Source organism: Uloborus diversus, chromosome 6, assembly GCF_026930045.1.
Source record: "Uloborus diversus isolate 005 chromosome 6, Udiv.v.3.1, whole genome shotgun sequence".
In the NCBI taxonomy this organism is placed as follows: domain Eukaryota; kingdom Metazoa; phylum Arthropoda; class Arachnida; order Araneae; family Uloboridae; genus Uloborus; species Uloborus diversus.
In genome coordinates, this window is record NC_072736.1 from 9,303,658 (window position 1) to 9,322,766 (window position 19,109).

A 19,109-nucleotide genomic window follows, 5' to 3' on the forward strand; every position below is an offset into this window, starting at 1 on the left:
AAATTCTTCTTCTAAGTTCCCTTTCCAAATCAATACTTCTGGGAGTGCTGGATCAGGATGTGCTCGGTTCATGTTCTGGATCAAAATACGGTTGTCTTTAGGATCCTATCCAACTGGTTAAACCACATACAGTAGTAGGTACGGGAGAGCCTGGAGAGTAATGTAATGTAATGTATGGTATGTTTACTTTGCAAGTGGAAAAGGGCCTTTCCACGAAAACGTCAACCGATTGTCCCGCACGTGACGGTTTACATAATTCACCAGTGGTACCCGCACGGCTTTGCCCGTAATAGAAAAATTAAAAGATCTTTTGGTTCTCCTGTATCTTTACAAATAATGTATGGTGAATTTTCTCGCCAATTGGCTTGTACCCATGTTACAGTTACACGTTATGATAATTTCGTATCTCGCCAATTGGCTTGTGCCCATGTTACGGTTCCACGTTATGATAATTTCGTAATTTAATCGTCCATCTTATGGTAATTTTGTTCTTAAAATTAGAATATAAAAAGAACTACATCGAATTTTCGAAAAATCGCTTCGAGGTGCACACCCCCATGCTGCAAACTAACTTTGTGCCAAATTTCATGAAAATTGGCCGAACGGTCTAGGCGCTATGCGCGTCACAGAGATCCTGACTGACAGACAGAGATCCGGACAGAAAGAGAGAGACATTCAGCTTTATTATTAGTAAAGATTAAAAAGTAATAATTTTAAAAGGTAATGACTAAATTCTTTTGCTTAAGATATCATACATAGTTTGTTATTTGTTAAACAGAAAAAAAAATCATTAATGTTTTAAAGCAGAGGTTCTCAAACTGGGTGTCGCGGCGCCCTGAGGTGCCGCAGGAAGAGGTGAGGTGTTCCGCGAAATGTCCACGCCATCAATACGTATAAAATAACATAGATAGGCTAGGGTGTCGTGAGAAAAATCTAATTCCTCAAAGGATGCTGCGTATCGAGAAAGTTTGAGAATCCCTGCTTAAAGTATTATTTTCAATGACATAGTATATGAGGCGTCACGTGCGGGACAAAATGACCATTTTCCGTGGAAATGCCCAAAAGATTTTTGGAAATAAATTTTGTATTTTCTTTACTTAGATAGATCATTTTGCTCAGAGATTGGCTTATTACTCTTCGAGTATTAAAACTAAGTTCAGAACTTTTACGGATTTACTTTTCTTGAGTTTTAAGTTTTTTTTTTTGAGTGCCCCATATCGAAGATTCGCTCCTACTTAACTGTAGTGCTTGCTACCTTCGATCCAGTTTTTAATTGTTCAAGTATATCGAGAATCTTGACCTTTTCTTTAATGTTCAGAAATTTTCTCTTTTTCTTTCCACGTTCACCAACTTTAGATAAAAAAGCGCGTTTACGAGCCATTCTATTTTATCAATGTTCATATATAGAATGAAAAAAAAAAAAAAAAAAATAATATTAATTTGAATTTTTGGCATCTTGAATTTAAATTATGTTTTTCGCAATCACGAGTGTGTGTGTGTGTGTGTGTGTGTGTGTGTGTGTATGTAGACGTGTGTGGGTGGGGGTATGTTTGTTTGTGTGTGGGCGGTTTGTGTATTTGTGTGTAGGCATGTGTGTGTGTGGGTAGTTGTGTGTATGTGTGTGTGTGGGGGGGGGGTGTGTGGGAGGGTATGTGTATGTGTGGGTAGGTGTTTGTGTGTATGTCTTTTTGTGTGTAGGTGTATGTGTGTAGATGTATGTGTGTGTAGGTGTATGTGTAAGTGTAGGCAAGTAAGTGACGCAACCTGGAGACGGTTTTCGCTAGAGGAGCAGCATCGTGAGACGGCCGGCCGGTCGACGGTGGTGCTGCAGAGGGTGCTGACGGGAAAATAAAATGATAGCACATCAAAAAAGCCAAGTGAGAACAATAAGCAATCGGGATTGCTTAAAAATCGTTAAGAATCGCAGCGGTTATTCGTATAAACTAAAGCAATGCGTTGTTTAGACTAATACAGAGTGTGATGTTACCATTATATTTAAAACCAGGGCTTAATTTACCGGCCTCCTTGTCTAGTGGTCAGAGAACTCTATTTACAATAGGGAGGTCCCGGATTTGAATCCCGCGAGTGGTTGCCTGCCCTATAAACGGAGCATTTGTGTACTGCGAAAGTCGGATTTCACACCAAATTACGGTACCGATGGAAGAGTGAAGCAGCGCATCCCAAATGGTCAATCTAGTAGACACAAGTCAACAACAACAACAAGGGCTTTGTTTGCGTGGCAGCTCATAGGAGCTCAACTCCCGCCTTTTTTTTCCCGATGAAATTAGAAAAAAAGTAGTGGAGTTCATCAATATTGCGCTCCGGAGCCCATCAGAAAATCAATTCTGAAACTGATGAATAATTTTATTCCTGCATAATACTTTCCGTTCTTTCTTGTCAGAGAAGCTCATACATGTGACCACTATCATTCGAAAGGGGTTCTTTGATCAAAAATACTTTTGAAGGGGATTTTTGATCAGAAACACCTTTTGAAGGGGATTAATGGATCAAAAATGCCTTTTGAAAGGGATTTTTTGATCAAAAATACCTTCTGAAGGGGTTTTTTTGGATCATAACAGCTTTTTCATAAATATAAATTACTGTATTAGGACTTGCATTTATGTTAAAACCAATTTCTGGGGGGGGGGGGCGGGTCACCACCAACCAACCCCCCTTTGCTGCGCCACTGCATGTGACGTAACTTCCTCACTTTCTTCTTTTTGTCACCGGAAATTACACATTCAATATACTACTGTAAAAGCACAAATTTTCGCGAAATTGAACTTATTGGAGATTTCGCGAGCTGAAAAATTCGCACGTTTTATATGTGCCGGACCAAAAGTTGAAAAATACGCTACGTAAAAAAATATTTCACGAGGCTTGAAATTTCGCGATTACGACGGGCTTACGAAACTTTAAGATTCGCGAAAATAAGTGCCTTTACGCTCCCGACTTAAGCAAGGGTTGCGTTCCAAGACCCCTCGCTTAGGTCGAAATTTCGCTTTGTGAAAAGTGTTTGTGCAAAAATTTTTATAAGCATATCCAATTATTTTAGACTTTTGTAAAGACCACCTTAAACTGTAAAAAATCATTTCTTAACTAAACGTTACTGTTTCTTACATAAAGAACTGAATTTTTATTTGGATTAAAAAAAACCCGTTTTATTCAACACTAGTGGTACCCGCACGGCTTTGCCCGTAATAGAAAAATTAAAAGGTCTTTTGATTCACCTGTATATTTACAAAAAATGTATGGTGAATTTTATCGCCAATTGGCTTGTACCCATGTTACGGTTTTGATTCACCTGTATATTTACAAAAAATGTATGGTGAATTTTATCGCCAATTGGCTTGTACTCATGTTACGGTTCCACGTAATGATAATTTTGTATCTCGCCAACTGGCTTGTGCCCATGTTACGGTTCCACGTTATGATAATTTCGTAATTTACTCGTCCATCTTGTGATAATTTTGTTCTTAAAATTGGAATAGAAAAAGAACCACATCGAATTTCCGAAAAATCGCTTCAAGGTGCACACCCCCAAGCTACAAACTAACTTGGTGCCAAATTTCATGAAAATCGGCCGAACGTCTAGGCGCTATGCGCGTCAGAGATCCTGACAGAGAGACTTTCAGCTTTATTAATAGTAAAGATAAAATACTCTTATGGTGCACAAAATAAATGATCAATGGGAAAGAAACACTTAAAATAAACCAGTACGGTACGTACAGTATGTATTAAAAGAAACAAATGCACTATAGTTGCACTGTACAATAGATCTAGTAATGATATTTGTAACTTGAAAGTGAAAATGATGACGATTTATGCTGCGTGATCAAACCGTTAATATATTTTTAAATACAGTTCCTTCACTAGTTCTTTTATGGCAATTCCCCTTTTCCTGGTTTCTTTAATCTATGTACATAAATGGTTACCTCTGTATGTAAGGATGTCCGGGCTAAGCTTCAAAACTACTGGACGGATTTTAACCATTTTTTCACCACAGATAGCTACTTTATCAGTAAGCAACTTAGGCTATAATTTATTCCTAAAAAACTTAGTTTAAAAAAGGTTTGATGGAAAACAGTAAATTTTATATAATTTTTCCATTAAATAATTAAATATAACACTCATTGTTACAAAATTTCGTTGCCTTACAACAGCAATATTAATAGTAATCATAATGAAAATTTTGAATCAAGGCTTCTCCGGAGCAAACATGAATTTAAAATCATTTAAATATTTGGAAACTCTACTTTTTGCACACTGAAACATAGTAGAGAGCTTTTTTGTGAGCGTGTGTATGTGTACTATTTAATTAAATAAATAAAGCGCACAGTTTTTTTGGTGATCTTTGTTTTTGTTAGTTCATATTTTGGAAATTCCTCAAATTTTTATATGCTTAAATGTCGTCCTTTCGGTTCTAACTGAATACTATTTTGTTCTTTATACTTATTGCTATTTTACTTTTATGGTTAAGGAAGAAGCTCAATTTTTAATCACGTCAAAGCGGTGTGTTTTAAGTTCTTTCAGTTAAAACAGAAAACGAATGAAAGTAGCAATTGTTTTTCACAATTATTAGTGACCCATCAGGCAACGCCGGGTATTTTTGCTAGTTTACAGTAAAGAACAACTTCCATTTACATAATTTTTGAATTTTGCTTAAAAACTATTACTCTGTGAACTTTTGCGGATTTGATTTTTCTCGACTTTTAATTGTACGTATGGAAGATTCACTCATACCTAATTGTCGTGCTACCTTCAACGCATTTTTTAGTTGAACTACAGCTTTTCGAGAAGTTTTAGCTTTTTTTTAATTGTTGGAAACTTTCTCTTTTTCTTTCTATCTTCACCAACTTTACATGAAACAGCGCTCTTAAGTGTCGTTATATTTCGTTAGCTTTTGCATTTAGAACGAAAAAAAGGAATGAAAATTGAAAAGTAGTTTTTAGTATAACGATGTTCAGACTAGTACGTTGTGAGTACTTCCACTCTCAGTGATGCTAAAGGGATGAAGGTCCATTCAAGAAAAACAAAAAAAATTTGTAGTCCATAACAAAGTCGAAACTTACACACCGCGATTCGCTTCCGAAAATTTTCATGTTGCGGGCGAGGAATTCGTGTTAGGTCTAAAATTATTTACTGTTGAACAAATCGCTTCGTAGCCAGAGTCAGAATCGGAGTCGAAGAGTCAGAGTCGGGATGATTTTAAGGTAAAAGGGTCGGAGTCAGAAGACGAAGGTTTAAAATTCGAAGAGTCGGAGTCGGAGTTGAACTGATTTTGGCATAAAAGAGTCGGAGTCGAAGGTTCTAAAATTCCTGGAGTCGCTCCTCTTCCCTCTGACTCCTTAGTCCTGGTTTTCTCTAGTTACAGCACAGAGACGAGTAATGCAACGATGCTACTAATAACCTTAACCGCCATTATTTACTTGCAGTATTGTATAATGTACTAGCTGCGTTGCCCGGCTTTGCCCGGTCCTACTTGAAAATAAAAATTGTGTCAAGTGACGTATATTCAACAATCAGGCGTAAAAAATAAATTAAAAAAAACATCAAGATTTTCCTTCCAAAATAATGACGGCAAATATTGAAATGCTTTTAAGAAATTAAATCCAGAAAAATGGATTTAAAATGCGTAACCATGGAAACACAAAATAAAATAAGTTTAAGGAATTAAAATGCGAAAGAAAATGGTCCACAATTTGAATGGAATCGAGATTTCTGAAACTTGATTTAAAAAGGCTTGTAACTTTTTTTTCTTTCGAGATAAAAGCTTATTTTTTCGACAATAGGTCGAGTTAGTTCTGGAGTAAAAAAGTTCGCTTTTTCCAATGACGTCAAAAAGAAAGCTGTGGGCCGATTCCTTCACTTTTTATTGATTTATTAAATGAAGAAAGTAGTACCTAAATTTCAGCTAAGCCTAAAAAAATCGAGCTAAAAACGCAAATAACTCCCGCTGTAAAAAAGTTAGGACATTGAAACAAATAGCGTAGAACGCGGAAAATTCTACCCTTTCGAACGATATGTAATATTAATATGTGCAAGTAATTTTTCACCCCCATATTCGGGAATGTATGTGAAAATTGGGTCAAAATTGGAATAAAAAAAGAACTATTCATCGAATTGCTTTCGAACTGGTCTGCAAACCTTCTCAGGACTTAAAGGAACAAACTGTTAAAATTTCAGCAAAATCGGCCGGGTAGTTCTCGAGTTTTGCGAGTTCAAACACACAGACGCTTTTTGGAGACTTCATTTTATACTATGTAGAGTTTATGTATGCATGAAAATGTAATACATTATACATAATATATATATAATACAAATAAATAACACTCACAATTTCGAATTTTGCGAAGTAAAACCATTTTTACAATGTGGCACAGATTAGCATGATGTACAACCAAATGGTACGTGAAACAAAAAAAAAAGTTCGGGAACTCTGTTTTAACTGAAAAAGGAACTTTTAGGGAATGTTCGGAAAATATAAGTGCATGGAGGAAAATATCACAAAATACTTACTCATTTTCTCAAGAAGAATTATTTGACAGTTGAATAATTAAATTTTGGAACGTTTTCATATCAGCAACAGCAGTAAAAGATTTTATATATGTTCCTAAAATTTTCACGTTCCTATATTATTCAACGAAGCCAGGTAAAACCTAGTGCATCAATTCCCAAGTCATGAAAAAAATTCTGATTTTTATTTTCTCTTCTTCTCCTCTTGCTACTTTCTGAGCAATTTTGATGACACACATCAAAATGGGCGTGCCTTTGATTCTAAAATCCTCATTAAATATTCATATGCAAATTCCCGGATGAAAGTTCAACAGCCTATCAAATCGTGACGCTATGATTGACGACCGGAGCATTTCCCACGTCTCCTAAACCGGGGAAATATATTTGATCCTGTTTCCGCATGGAAAAGTGATTTGTTATGATTTGTCAGGGGTTGAAGATACAGTGGGGGAAAATTTATGGGGGATTTTTTTTCTGGCAAGGGATAAACGCATGGAGAATGTTTTATTCATAGATTCCTAAGTTGCTAGATTTTCTTTGATATACTTTCTCATCCGTCAGTGGAGGCAAAGCCGAGAATTTTTCCTCTTATCTTTTTTTTCTAGGGATTGCATGGAAAATTACGGGAGCCAAGGAATATATTTGGATGCGGGAGCATCTAAAAAATTTAGCAGCAAAGGGTAAAGTGATTGGATATGCCATATTGAAAGGACTCGTAAAGTATAAGAATAAAATGCGGGCTTAAAGTCGAGAAGGGAAGGTTTCAATTTTTCGATTTCAGTTTTATTTAACTCACTTGGGAGCAGAACCACGCCCACTCAAAGTTCAACTCCATAGATCAGATCGAGTATGTCAGGGTTTGCCGTCAAGGAAATTTAAACAAAAGTACAAGATTCTTTTCAGTAAAAAAATAATTTATTTATTGCATTCATCGGCACATTGCATAATAATAAAAAGCAACATTCGCGTACTATCCGCCGCACTAAATTATCTCGGACTTTTGTTTTAGCATAATAAAGTATGCTTTCATTCAGATTTATCAAAAAATGAAAGTAATTTAGAGTGAACATTAGAGAAACCAGGAAAAACGTGACAAATACCGCACGACAGGAGAGTTTTCACTATTTTTTGCGTCAAAATCCAAAATCCGGTAATTTCGGGGTCGCGAGCATTTCGAATTTGAGGTCCCATACTGTATTTCATTTTGTCTCATAATACATGCATTTCCCCATTGCTACTATTTAATCCAAAAACGCGTTTTTTCAACTGTCTCAAAACCTCATTTCTGAAGATACTGCTCTTTACCTTCCCAATGCAGATTTATCACATAGATCAGTCTTAAATTTATTAGTGCTGCTTTTATTAAAAATGATTTTTGTGGAAATACGTAAGTATTAAATATTTTATTACTCTACTGAATAATCTAAGCGGGAGGCGGGGGGGGGGGGGGGGAAGGGGGGCACCAAGTAAAGTTCGCTCCCAGTGTCCTTAAAAGACATAGTCAGACCCTGGTCCTTAAAGGATTTTAAAAAATCCGCACACAAAAGGGTTAATTATACCTTAAATATTGTCCCGCATAAGCAATTTTCCCTCGAAACCACAGTTAACTGTACTTGCAACACCGAACAAAGAAAAGACCCAGTCTTCCCAAAAGACATAGTCAGACCTTAGTCCTAAAAGGATTTTTTTAAATCAGGCCACAAAAGGGTTAATTGTACCTTAGATATTGTAATGCATGCAGTAATAGTGGAAGCAATTTTCCCTCGAAACCATAGTTAACTGTACTCACAACACCGAACACAGAAAAGACCCAGTGTTCTCAAAAGACATAGTCAGACCTTAGTCTCAAAAGTATTTTTTAAAACCAGGTCACAAAAGGGTTAATTATACCTTAGATATTGTCCCGAAAGCAGTAAGTAATAGTGATGCAATTTTCCTCGAAGTCACAGTTAACTGCACTCGCAACACCGAGTAAAGAAAAGACCCAGTGTCCTCAAAAGGCATAGTCAGGCCCTGGTCCTTAAAGGATTTTAAAAAATTAGCACACAAAAGGGTTAATTATACCTTAAATATTGTCTTGCAAGCAGTAGGTAATAGTGAAGCAATTTTCCTTGAAACCACAGTTAACTGTACTCGTAACACCGAGCAAGGAAAAGACCCAGTGTCCTCAAAAGACATCGTCAGGCCCTAGTTCTAAAAGGACTTTTTAAAATCAGGTCACAAAAGGGTTAATTATACCTTAGATATTGTCCTGCATGCAGTAATAGTGGAAGCAATTTTACCTCGAAACCACAGTTAACTGTACTCGCAACACCGAACAAAGAAAAGACCCCGTGTTCTCAAAAGACATAGTCAGACCTTAGTCCCAAAAGTATTTTTTAAAATCAGGTCTAAAAGGGTTAATTATACCTTAGATATTGTCCTGCATGCAGTAATAATGGAAGCAATTTTCCCTCGAAACCACAGTTAACTGTACTCGCAACACCGAACAAAGAAAAGACCCAGTGTTCTCAAAACACATAGTCAGACCTTAGTCCTAAAAGTATTTTTGAAAATCAGGTCACAAAAGGGTTAATTATACCTTAAATATTGTCCCGCAAGCAGTAAGTAATATTGAAGCAATTTGCCTCGAAGCCACAGTTAACTGCACTCGCAACACCGAGTGAAGAAAAGATCCAGTGTCCTCAAAAGCCATAGTCAGGCACTGGTCCTTAAAGGATTTTAAAAAATCAGCACAAAAAAGGGTTAATTATACCTTAGATATTGTCCCGCAAGCAGTAAGTAATAGTGAAGCAATTTTCCTCGATACCACAGTTAACTGTACTCGATTAATTTATAACTCATCGTTTAAATCGAATCGGAGTAACATACCCCCACGAAAAAAAAAAGCACCCCAATACATACCCCTTTCTTCCCTTAATCGTCGTCGAATACAAATAGCGTATGCAAATGCGGGCGGCACACATGATAATACCTCTTTTCCGCGGCTAGAATTATTTCGCATATTAGGCATGACAAAAGGAGAAACAATAACAATAATAGCCGGGAAAATTTTCGACACGACCGACCGGAAAAAGAACACAAAAGAATCCCAATCCTCCTCTGGAACAAAAGGCTCCGGAACAATAAAATAAATACTTCTCAATCTTTTTTAGAAGAGGGTGGTCATTCGTTTATGCTAATAGTTCCCTAAACAAAGGCAATTTAGTGGCCCCCACCTTTCTAATGTCCTTCCAATTTTATAATTTTCTTCCCTTTAATTGTTTTCCGACAAGTCTGCTTCTCATTAAGTAAGCCCACCTATTACTCGTATCTCCGGCAAAAGAAAACTTTTTAAATGCGATTCTTTTGGAGCTCATTGGATTCGCTTTTGTTTTAATTGTGGCGGCATAAAGGCTCTTTTAAAGAGATGGACCAGTTGATGCAGTCGGAGCTTTCCGATATCTGGCTCATTTATATCCGGCTCGTTTTTTCTTCTTCATCCGCCCGCAATTGTCACCGGATGATGACGTGGGGCTCTCGCTGGAAGTTTTATTAAGATAAACTAAGTTTCGCCGAAAGGGGGGGAGGGGCGTTCTTTCTTAATTTGACGGTGGTAAGATGTTTTCTCTGCGGGATAGTAAAGTCAAACAGAGATACGAAATTTTTATACAATATGGAGGATTCTCCCAAAACGCGACATTTTCTATTCGCAAATTCTTCAAAAATAAAAATGCTTCATTTTTTGAAATAAATAATGCCGAGTCTTTGTGAGAAGTAAAATAAGAGAAAAATAAAGGGAACTTACTTCAGCCATATTACACTTTAGTTATGCTGCCCTGAGTATGAAATGTCAGGACAGTGACATTTTACTTATACATACCTTGTTACCAAGGCTTAGAACCATATTTAAGGTTAAAATTTTTATATTTTTATTCGTATCTCTTAATTAAATTACATAACAGAAATAATTTAACAAAATACAAATCTTTTATATTCAAGAAAAATGTTATCCAAGAGAGTGGCAGCAAATATGTTACCTACTTCAGTTAACTTCAAAATTATTATTAGAATACCTGCAAAATCAGACCTACAAAATACACTGGGAATCCAACAAAATGGTTAGAATAAACAGTGTTGCCATCCAGCAGATTCAAATTCATTTTTTTACATGTAATAATTGAATTCATTGCTAGGCCAGGGGAGTTTCATGAAAACCTTGGGACAAACTTTAAAAAGATGTACTTTGATTATTTAGGGGAAGGTTACTGTCAATGGACCGGTTCCATGACTGGACAGTGAAGATATTTTACCAAACAAAGCTTTTTCAGGGGCGGAAACATATTCAGGACCTTCCTTTGTCTGAAAACAGTACAATTCAAATTCTTTAAGGAGCTTGAATTAATACATCATATTGTTAAAGGTCCAAGTAAAATTTCTACCATTCACCCACTAATTATTGACATTTTCAGTTTGTTATAACAATATTTGAATATCGCAGCACAATTAAATGGAAACACGAACTTGAAAGAGTGCTTTTTCAAGTACAATTTCCCAATATTTCATGTTTTCTCATGAATCATAACAGCAGTAACAACTACCAGAATATTCAAAATGACTCAGTTGCTATCATTGGACCGCTATGTATTTCCATGAATGAACCATCTTACAAAGCGGTTCATTCATGGAACCTTACAAATACTAATGGATCATTTCACGTCAAATCGCCAAATGCCATGTGCCGTCCTGTCTCAGATTTTGTCCATTATTTCTTTACGAATAGATATCTATGAGAAAAGCCCAAATTAATTTTTTTAGATTTTTTGAATGAAAATTACGCTTTGGAGAATTTTTTTCAAAAATTTGATCATTTTTCGGAGTCACCGTTTTGGCATGAATTCAGAAAATCTCTCTAATTTCTTTATTTTTCAACCAATTAAGCTGAATTTGGTATCAATTTTAAACCAATATTTTTCTCTTTCGGTGTGAATGACAGAAAGTATTCTATGAACATAACATCGAATTACAGCATTTTATTATAGTTAGTGTGGAATATAAAACGTGTTTCTTCAAATATCTCAAAACCTAATTTTTGGAAGTTTTGCCGTCTACCTGGCCACGGCAGACTTCTATTACAGTGGCTGCCGCTTAGATGAATCATGTTTGTTCTTAACAGTTTTGATTCCATAAAGCGGTTAATTCAATAAAGCTGGATTTTGTTCTGTTTTTGACAATTTGATTCAGTAAAGCGGAAGATTCAACTAACCCCTGATACCATTAATGGGCTTCCACTGTAGCTTGATTCGCACTAAAAAGTTTGAAAGAAAATAACTACAGGTAGTTATCAAAATAATGGAAACACTCTGTGACAAGTGTGTTGGGAATCGCTACTCTGCCATAAATGTTCTGTTGATAAAGGTGCTTTCTGACTCTAATCACTCACACTGGTGAATCCAGATGGTGATTGAGTTTTCTGGTCATTTTTGCTGATATTGTTCGCTTTTTGGACATTACAATCCTCTTCAATACCGTTGGTTTCTTTCACTGAGCTTCTCTTTCCGTCCACTATTTTGCTTTGCCGAGCTTGTCTTACCGCACTGCATGTATGCTGTCATGACTTTAGATACTGTACCTCTAGAAACATCAAAAAGTTGAGATGTTTCAGTGACACTTGCTTCAGCTAGACGCGCTCAAACAATTTGGCCTTTTTTAAAATTTGAAAGATCCTATGTTTCACACGCTTGAAAAAAAATCCAAGACTCCCAGAATTTCAGTTAATCCACCATATACTACCAGAATATGTACATTACTATTTACAAAAAAAACCAGATATCTAGTTTTATTCTTTATTACGTACGAAGCACATTCAAAAATGTAACTTTTATTCACAGGTGTTTCCATTATTTTGATGACAGCCTGTATATGACTTTTTAATTACGACACTCAAAAAATTGCAGTTGCTCCAAATGTCTCCATGTTTATGCAAATTCTTAGCAGACCGTAAAATTTAAATTAAGATTTTGCGAAAAGAACTAACTATAAAAAGAAAACTAGACGGTATACAGCTTTGTACGAATACAGCTTTTACTATACCGACTAAACTTCTTTTTCTGTCAAATTTTTAATTTAAATTTTATTGGCTTTGAGCGTTGTAATCGAGAACTCTTGTAAATATTTTATTTCAAACATTTCAACACGAACCACTCTTAACTCGACATCACGGAATCATACAAGTGCTGCTACCAGAGCCGGTAGTAGAGCACCTTGCGTAACAAAGATGCTGAAGATAATCAGAGCTCCAAGAAAAGCCGAGCCGAAGCAACAAGCGCATCCATCCCCATTTCTAATTTATGGCAATCCGGTCCTGTCCGGCCCACTTTCTCCGGCAACGCGTTGTCGCGTCCTAATGGCTGCTGTCATCCGCAAGGGTCCGGGCATCAAACTTTCATGGCTCGGCCAGAATTAGTAATGGGGTAAACGTCTTTCTTCTGCGCTGCCGGATCGAGTGCAATCACAACTTTTGTTTGGAGGAATCCTGTTTTTTTTCTTCTGCTGGACTCCGGTCATTTGTCAGGCGAGGAGGATCTTGCCCTGGCAGCTTCGGGAAGGGTGGCTGCTATGAGGGTCTTTGCATTGGGCTTCTGTATCCAATGGTGATGTCTGGTTCCGTCTCGCTATTTGGTTTATTAGCGGCCTAAAGACATTCCAAGCTGACTAAAAAAATCTTTTTTGGTAGAAATAGGGCTTTAATTTTACCATTTCAAATATCACATATACAGAGGCACACCAAACTTAATTTTTTTGGGAGAGTGGAAAGTTTCAATTTGCAGAATGCAACTCCAAATTTTGCGGAATGATAGCAATTTGGCCGAAAGGAACTACAGATTTATGATAATTTTAACAGCCGAATAATGATAATTTTACGGAATAAAACTCCTAATGGGGTTGTTTCCTTCAGTCAAAAGTACTACTTTTAGTCACTGAAATTGGTAGAATAAGTTTTAAAAAAAAATGGACCCAGGAAATACTTTCATTTTCCCAACAGTTATTTTTTAATTAATTTTTTAAAACGTCCGATTTTGATAATAAGGCGTGGTCTTTATAACATCACAAATGATGCAATTTGGCGCATTTTTCTACCACCTTTCCACGTTATGATAATCAAGAAGCGAATTAAATATTGCGTTCTACGCTTGCTATCAACCCCATCGATGCCAATACACGTGAGTAAAGATGGGAATTAAATATTTTGCTCTGTGGATGGCAACACTGAATGGCATTTCATCATTTGCGATGTCACACGACAGAAGCGTAAACAATAAAAGCGCATAGATTTAAATATTTTTTTTAAAACTATTAAGCTTAAATAAATTATGTAAAAAATGGTTAAATCCTATGTTTTTAAACATGTTCTTTCAGAAAAAAATGTTTTTAAAATATTGGAAACGACCCCATTCTGCCGAATGATGATTATTTTACAGAATAAAGCTCCAAATTCTGCCCAATGATGATAATTTTGCCGAATCGTCAGACAAAATTTGCCGAATAAGGAAATTTTTGGGACCTCCCATCGGGGCGCCCCTGCACACACACACACATGTAGATTTTAAATTGAGGAAAATGATGTGTATAAGCAGTGGCTCATACAGGAATTTCGCAAGGGGAGGGTCCAAGGTCGAAAGTCCCATTCTTACATCATACCCCAATACGCCGTCAAACATATTGACTTGATTTTATCGATTCCCGAGAACGAAGAACAGTAAAAAATATACTACATATTGCATAAATAATTAGTATAATTCAATGATATATCTTCACTAATAATAAAGCTGAAAGTCTCACTGTCTGGATGTCCGGAGGATGTCTGGATGTCTGGATCTCTGTGACGCGCATAGCGCCTAGACCGTTCTGTCGATTTTCATGAAATTTGGCGCAAAGTTAGTTCGTAGCATGGGGGTGTGCACCTCGAAGCGATTTTTCGAAAACTCGATGTGGTTCCTTTTCTATTCCAATTTTAAGAACAAAACTATCATAAGATGGATGAGTAAATTACGAAATTATCATAACGTGGAACCGTAACAGGGCACAAGCCAATTGGCGAGATACGAAATTATCATAACGTGGAACCGTAGTATGGGTATAAGCCAATTGGCGAGAAAATTCATCATTCATTATTTGTAAATATACAGGCGAACCAAAAGACCTTTTAATTTTTCTATTATGGGCAAAGCCGTGCGGGTACCACTAGTACTTAAATAAATAACCAGAAAGCGAAATTATTTAAGCTTTTACTTTTCTCACAGTAATAAAAAAAAATGGATTCAAGTTCATTAATTACAAAGCTAAAAACATGGTTATAACAATGTATTCATTTATAATCAACATTTTGCTTTTTATAGGCAATTCGGTATAGGAAAAGTGCGCAATGTCTAAAAAATCTTTTAACATCAGGATTTTATTTTTTCACTTATTAGAAGTGAAGTTATTGTTACTTTTGTTTGAAATTATTCTACGTACAAAATACATAGAATAGTAATCAAGTGGGAAAAAAAGCAAGACCTATGGGAGGGGTCCGGACCCCCTGAACCTTGTGTGCGAGACTGTGTATGAGTCATATGAACCATGATGGCATCAAATGCCGCCATTGCAGTAACTCTACTTTGAGAAACAAGAAGACGAGAGTTCGGAAACATTCATCAAGTAACTTGGCAGAAGCTTTTCGGATTTACACTAATTAACAGGACCCCCTGGCCTGGCGCAGTCTAGCACGCAGGGGATTTTGAGCCAGTAAACACAAAATAAATAAGCAAACATAAATACCATAAAATAAGCAACTGCAAAACGAAAATTTAATAAAACTGATGAGATAAATGAAGAGGTGACGTTTAAAAAAAGTTTATTAATAAAAATGTTTGCTGAAGGCGGATTATTCTTTCGCCAGTTAAAAACTAAAGATCGAAATATTTGCTTCCACCGCATGACGAAAAAAGTTTTGTTCCAACAAGAATTTATTTTATTTCAGTGGGCAAACAACTGTCAAGGAACTATTCCAAGCTATGACCAATTACAGTTTTGCTTTCAATCACCCATAATACTTTGCCACTGGCCAGGACTTAGTCATTTTTTGCACTTTTGAGATAAGTTTTGTGTTTATAGATTGTTTGACTAAAAGAAAAGAGTATTTTTCTTTTAATTTTTGCCTATTATAGCAGTTAATTGCTAAAATTGTTTTACGGTATCAAAAGGATTTAATCCGTTTTAGGTGTCCAATAAAATAGAATTCGATTCTAACTAGCCGATCAAATGCAACTTATTCCAATATTTCAAGTTCAACAACTAAATTATTACGAACATTTCAGCCGAAATTTTAGAAGCATAGTATCTCTTTAACTAAAATGAGTTGTAAAAAAAAAAAAAAAAAAAACATTTGCTTTTGCTTATTTGTGTTGCATGTTGGCGGAGCAGCTTCTTACTACCACTGAAAATGGCTGGAATTGTGACTAAACTGTTTTTGAACCTCCTCAAATGTTCTGCCTTCTCCCATCAGTCTCTCGATTACCAGACAACAACGCCAACTCTTTCCATGGAGTGAAATCATTTCCACTGACAAATGTAAATTGCTTCATTTATAATTTCCTGCATCATGTTCATTACTGGAGAGCGATGCAGACAGATAAACTACAAAAGCATTCTCTCGCTGGGCATAATCGTCCGAATTACGTATCTTTCCGAAGCAAACACGCATATTTCACGGCGGCAGGCAATCAAGCCAATCCCCCCCCCCCCCCCCGCCCCTCCCCCCCAATAGGTCGAACGTCTTCCGTCGGGTGAGGATTTGCGGTATAGAGACCCCTTTCGAGTCGCACAGACCACAGTAATGAATCGAGGCGCTCGTCTAATCCTTTCTCTCTCTGTTCTATCCTCCCCCCCCCCAAAGCGTGCCTGTCCGTCCGTTCTTATCTGGACGGACGCAGCCGTCGGATAAATGAAAGCACCTGCTGGTCGGAACCGATGCAACGGCCATTTTGTTTTCCTGGTAATACCACTGGCCAGGGTTGCCAACTTAGGGGTTTTCCCCCTAAATTTAGGGGGAAAATTTTAGAATGGGATTTTTTTAGGGGGATAAAATGCTTAGGGGTAAATTTAGGGGTTTTAGTTTTAGGGTTTTACCAGGTAAAAAAGTTTTCCTTTTACCTTTGGAAAAGTAATTTTTCGATTGTTTCATTTATTCTTTTACTTACATACATTTTTTGAGCCTTTATAGCCCTTAGTTTTGATCAGAAATGATGTAAAAATACATTATATTCTATTATTCACTCAGCAGCAAAAAAATAGCAATGGTCACGTGACCTTTTAATCCTATGTGTGACGTCACAGTCAAAGGATCACGTGACTTTCTGACGTCATTTGGGGGGTTTTAGGGGTTTTATGTGTTGAGTTAAGGGGGAAATGTTTTTAGGAGTTGGCAACCCTGCCAGTGGGTCACTGTAACTGTGGTCATAGAATGGCCTTCTGGGATGATACAGGAACACTCGGGGGGTGTGTGTGTAAAAATTCTACTATGCAGAAAAGTTGAGAAGTGATTGGCGTTTATTCTGGGTCATTTTTACGGAAAACTGGTAAAAGCAATTGCATAAAAGAAAATCTTTAACTCATTTTATCTTGGGTCATTCCACGCCAAATCTACGATCCTCTGAAATTAACCCGTCATCGATTTCTCCGAAATTTACAAGTTTGAGTCTACCCACGTGATGATAGAAAAAATAGTTTTTTTTTAAGAATTTTTTGACCATTAGATTTTTGTGTGAGACCTCCCAAAGTACTCGAAAAATGGCAAAAAGTGGTTCTCGGTAGTTGGAAAAATTAGTTTTTCTCAACTTCCGTAGATGCTAGATTGTCGTACTATGTGTCATTTCAAAGCTCTTTTAGTAGGCTTTTACGGTCAAGCAAATTATTATTTGACCTTGACTATTTTAAAAAGTAGATTTTTTAAAAATCTGAAAAAATATAAATATTGCTTCCTAATACGGTCTACACGTGGTAAAAGTTTCAGAATGGGAAAGTAATGGAATCGTACTGAAAATTAATTGTGAAGTATTTCAATTCCGCAGTATAATGCAATTTATCCAATGTGCCGTTGCTAATTGGAAATATATTTTTCAGATTTTAAAAAAATCTACTGTTTAAAATATTTAAGGACAAATAATGATTTGCTTGACCTTGAAAAATTACTGTCACGTAGCCTTGGCAAGTGACATATCATGTGAAAGCCTAGTTTAGTTATGTGTGTATGTGTGTATGTTTGTCGCATAACTCAAAAATGGAATGTCCTAGAAAGTTGAAATTTGGTACATAGACTCCTAGTGGGGTCTAGTTGTGCACATCCTTTTTTGGTTGGATTCGGATGCTTCAAAGGGGGTCTTTTGCACTTTTTGGGGGGAAATCATTATTAATTTCGATGTAAACTCAAGTGATGTTATAATTAGGCGGACACTTGGCGATATATCGTCAGTCTTTTGACGAATTGCTAATACAAACGAGTTGCTGTGTGCATCACATGGCTTCCTTTTACTCCAGTTTAATGTCATTTTCCCATTATTGGTAATTTTAATGGGATTCATTAGTTTACTCTCCAAATATCACCAACCGTGGCCAAATTGAAACCAGATTTTTAAAAAAAAAATCGCCAAATTTGTCGCTAAGTTGGCGATAAAACTTGGCAACCAAAGGACTGGCGATATATCGCCAAGTGTCCGCCAAATTGTATCACCACTTCAGTTTACATTGAAATTAACAATGATTTCTCCCCAAAAAAGGGCTAAAAGACCCAATTAGAAACACCCGAATGCAATCAAAAGGAGAGGTGCACAACTAGATCCCACTAGGAGTCTACGTACCAAATTTCAACTTTCTAGGACATACCGTTCTTGAGTTATGCGACATACATACGCACATACTCACATCCGCACATACGCACATACATACGTACATACAGACGTCACGAGAAAACTCGTTGTAAGTAACTCGGGAATCGTCAAAATGGATATTTCTCGTGTCTGTACGTTCTTAGGCACTTATCCACGTTTGGTCGAGTCGAAAAAAAAAAAAAAACTCAACATTCATTCGGGGGAGAGCAAAATGGAAATTGAGGTCGATTTTTGTGTGAAATTTTTTTCGCGAATACAATACTTCATTTTTCGTAAAAGGGAGTAAAAAGAATAAGTACGAAATGGAAATATTTATGTGATATTATATAGCTTTAAAAGTCATAATTCAATTCAAGCATCCTTATTTTGTTGATGCATGGTTTTCAAACTTATTTCATCATTATTTACATCAACGGGCCAGTTCTAATTAAATTTAATTCATTGTATAATTTCTCCATTTTTACTTCCTTTTGCAAAAAAGGAAGTATTGTATTCGCAAACAAATTTTCACTCAAAAATCGACGTTAATTTCCATTTTATTCACCCCCGAATGAATATTGAGTTTTTTTTTTCGACTCGACCACACGTGGATAAGTGCCTAAGAACGTATAGACACCCGAAATATCCATAATGACGATTCCCGAGTTAATTACAACGAATTTTCCTCGTGACGTCTGTATGTACGTA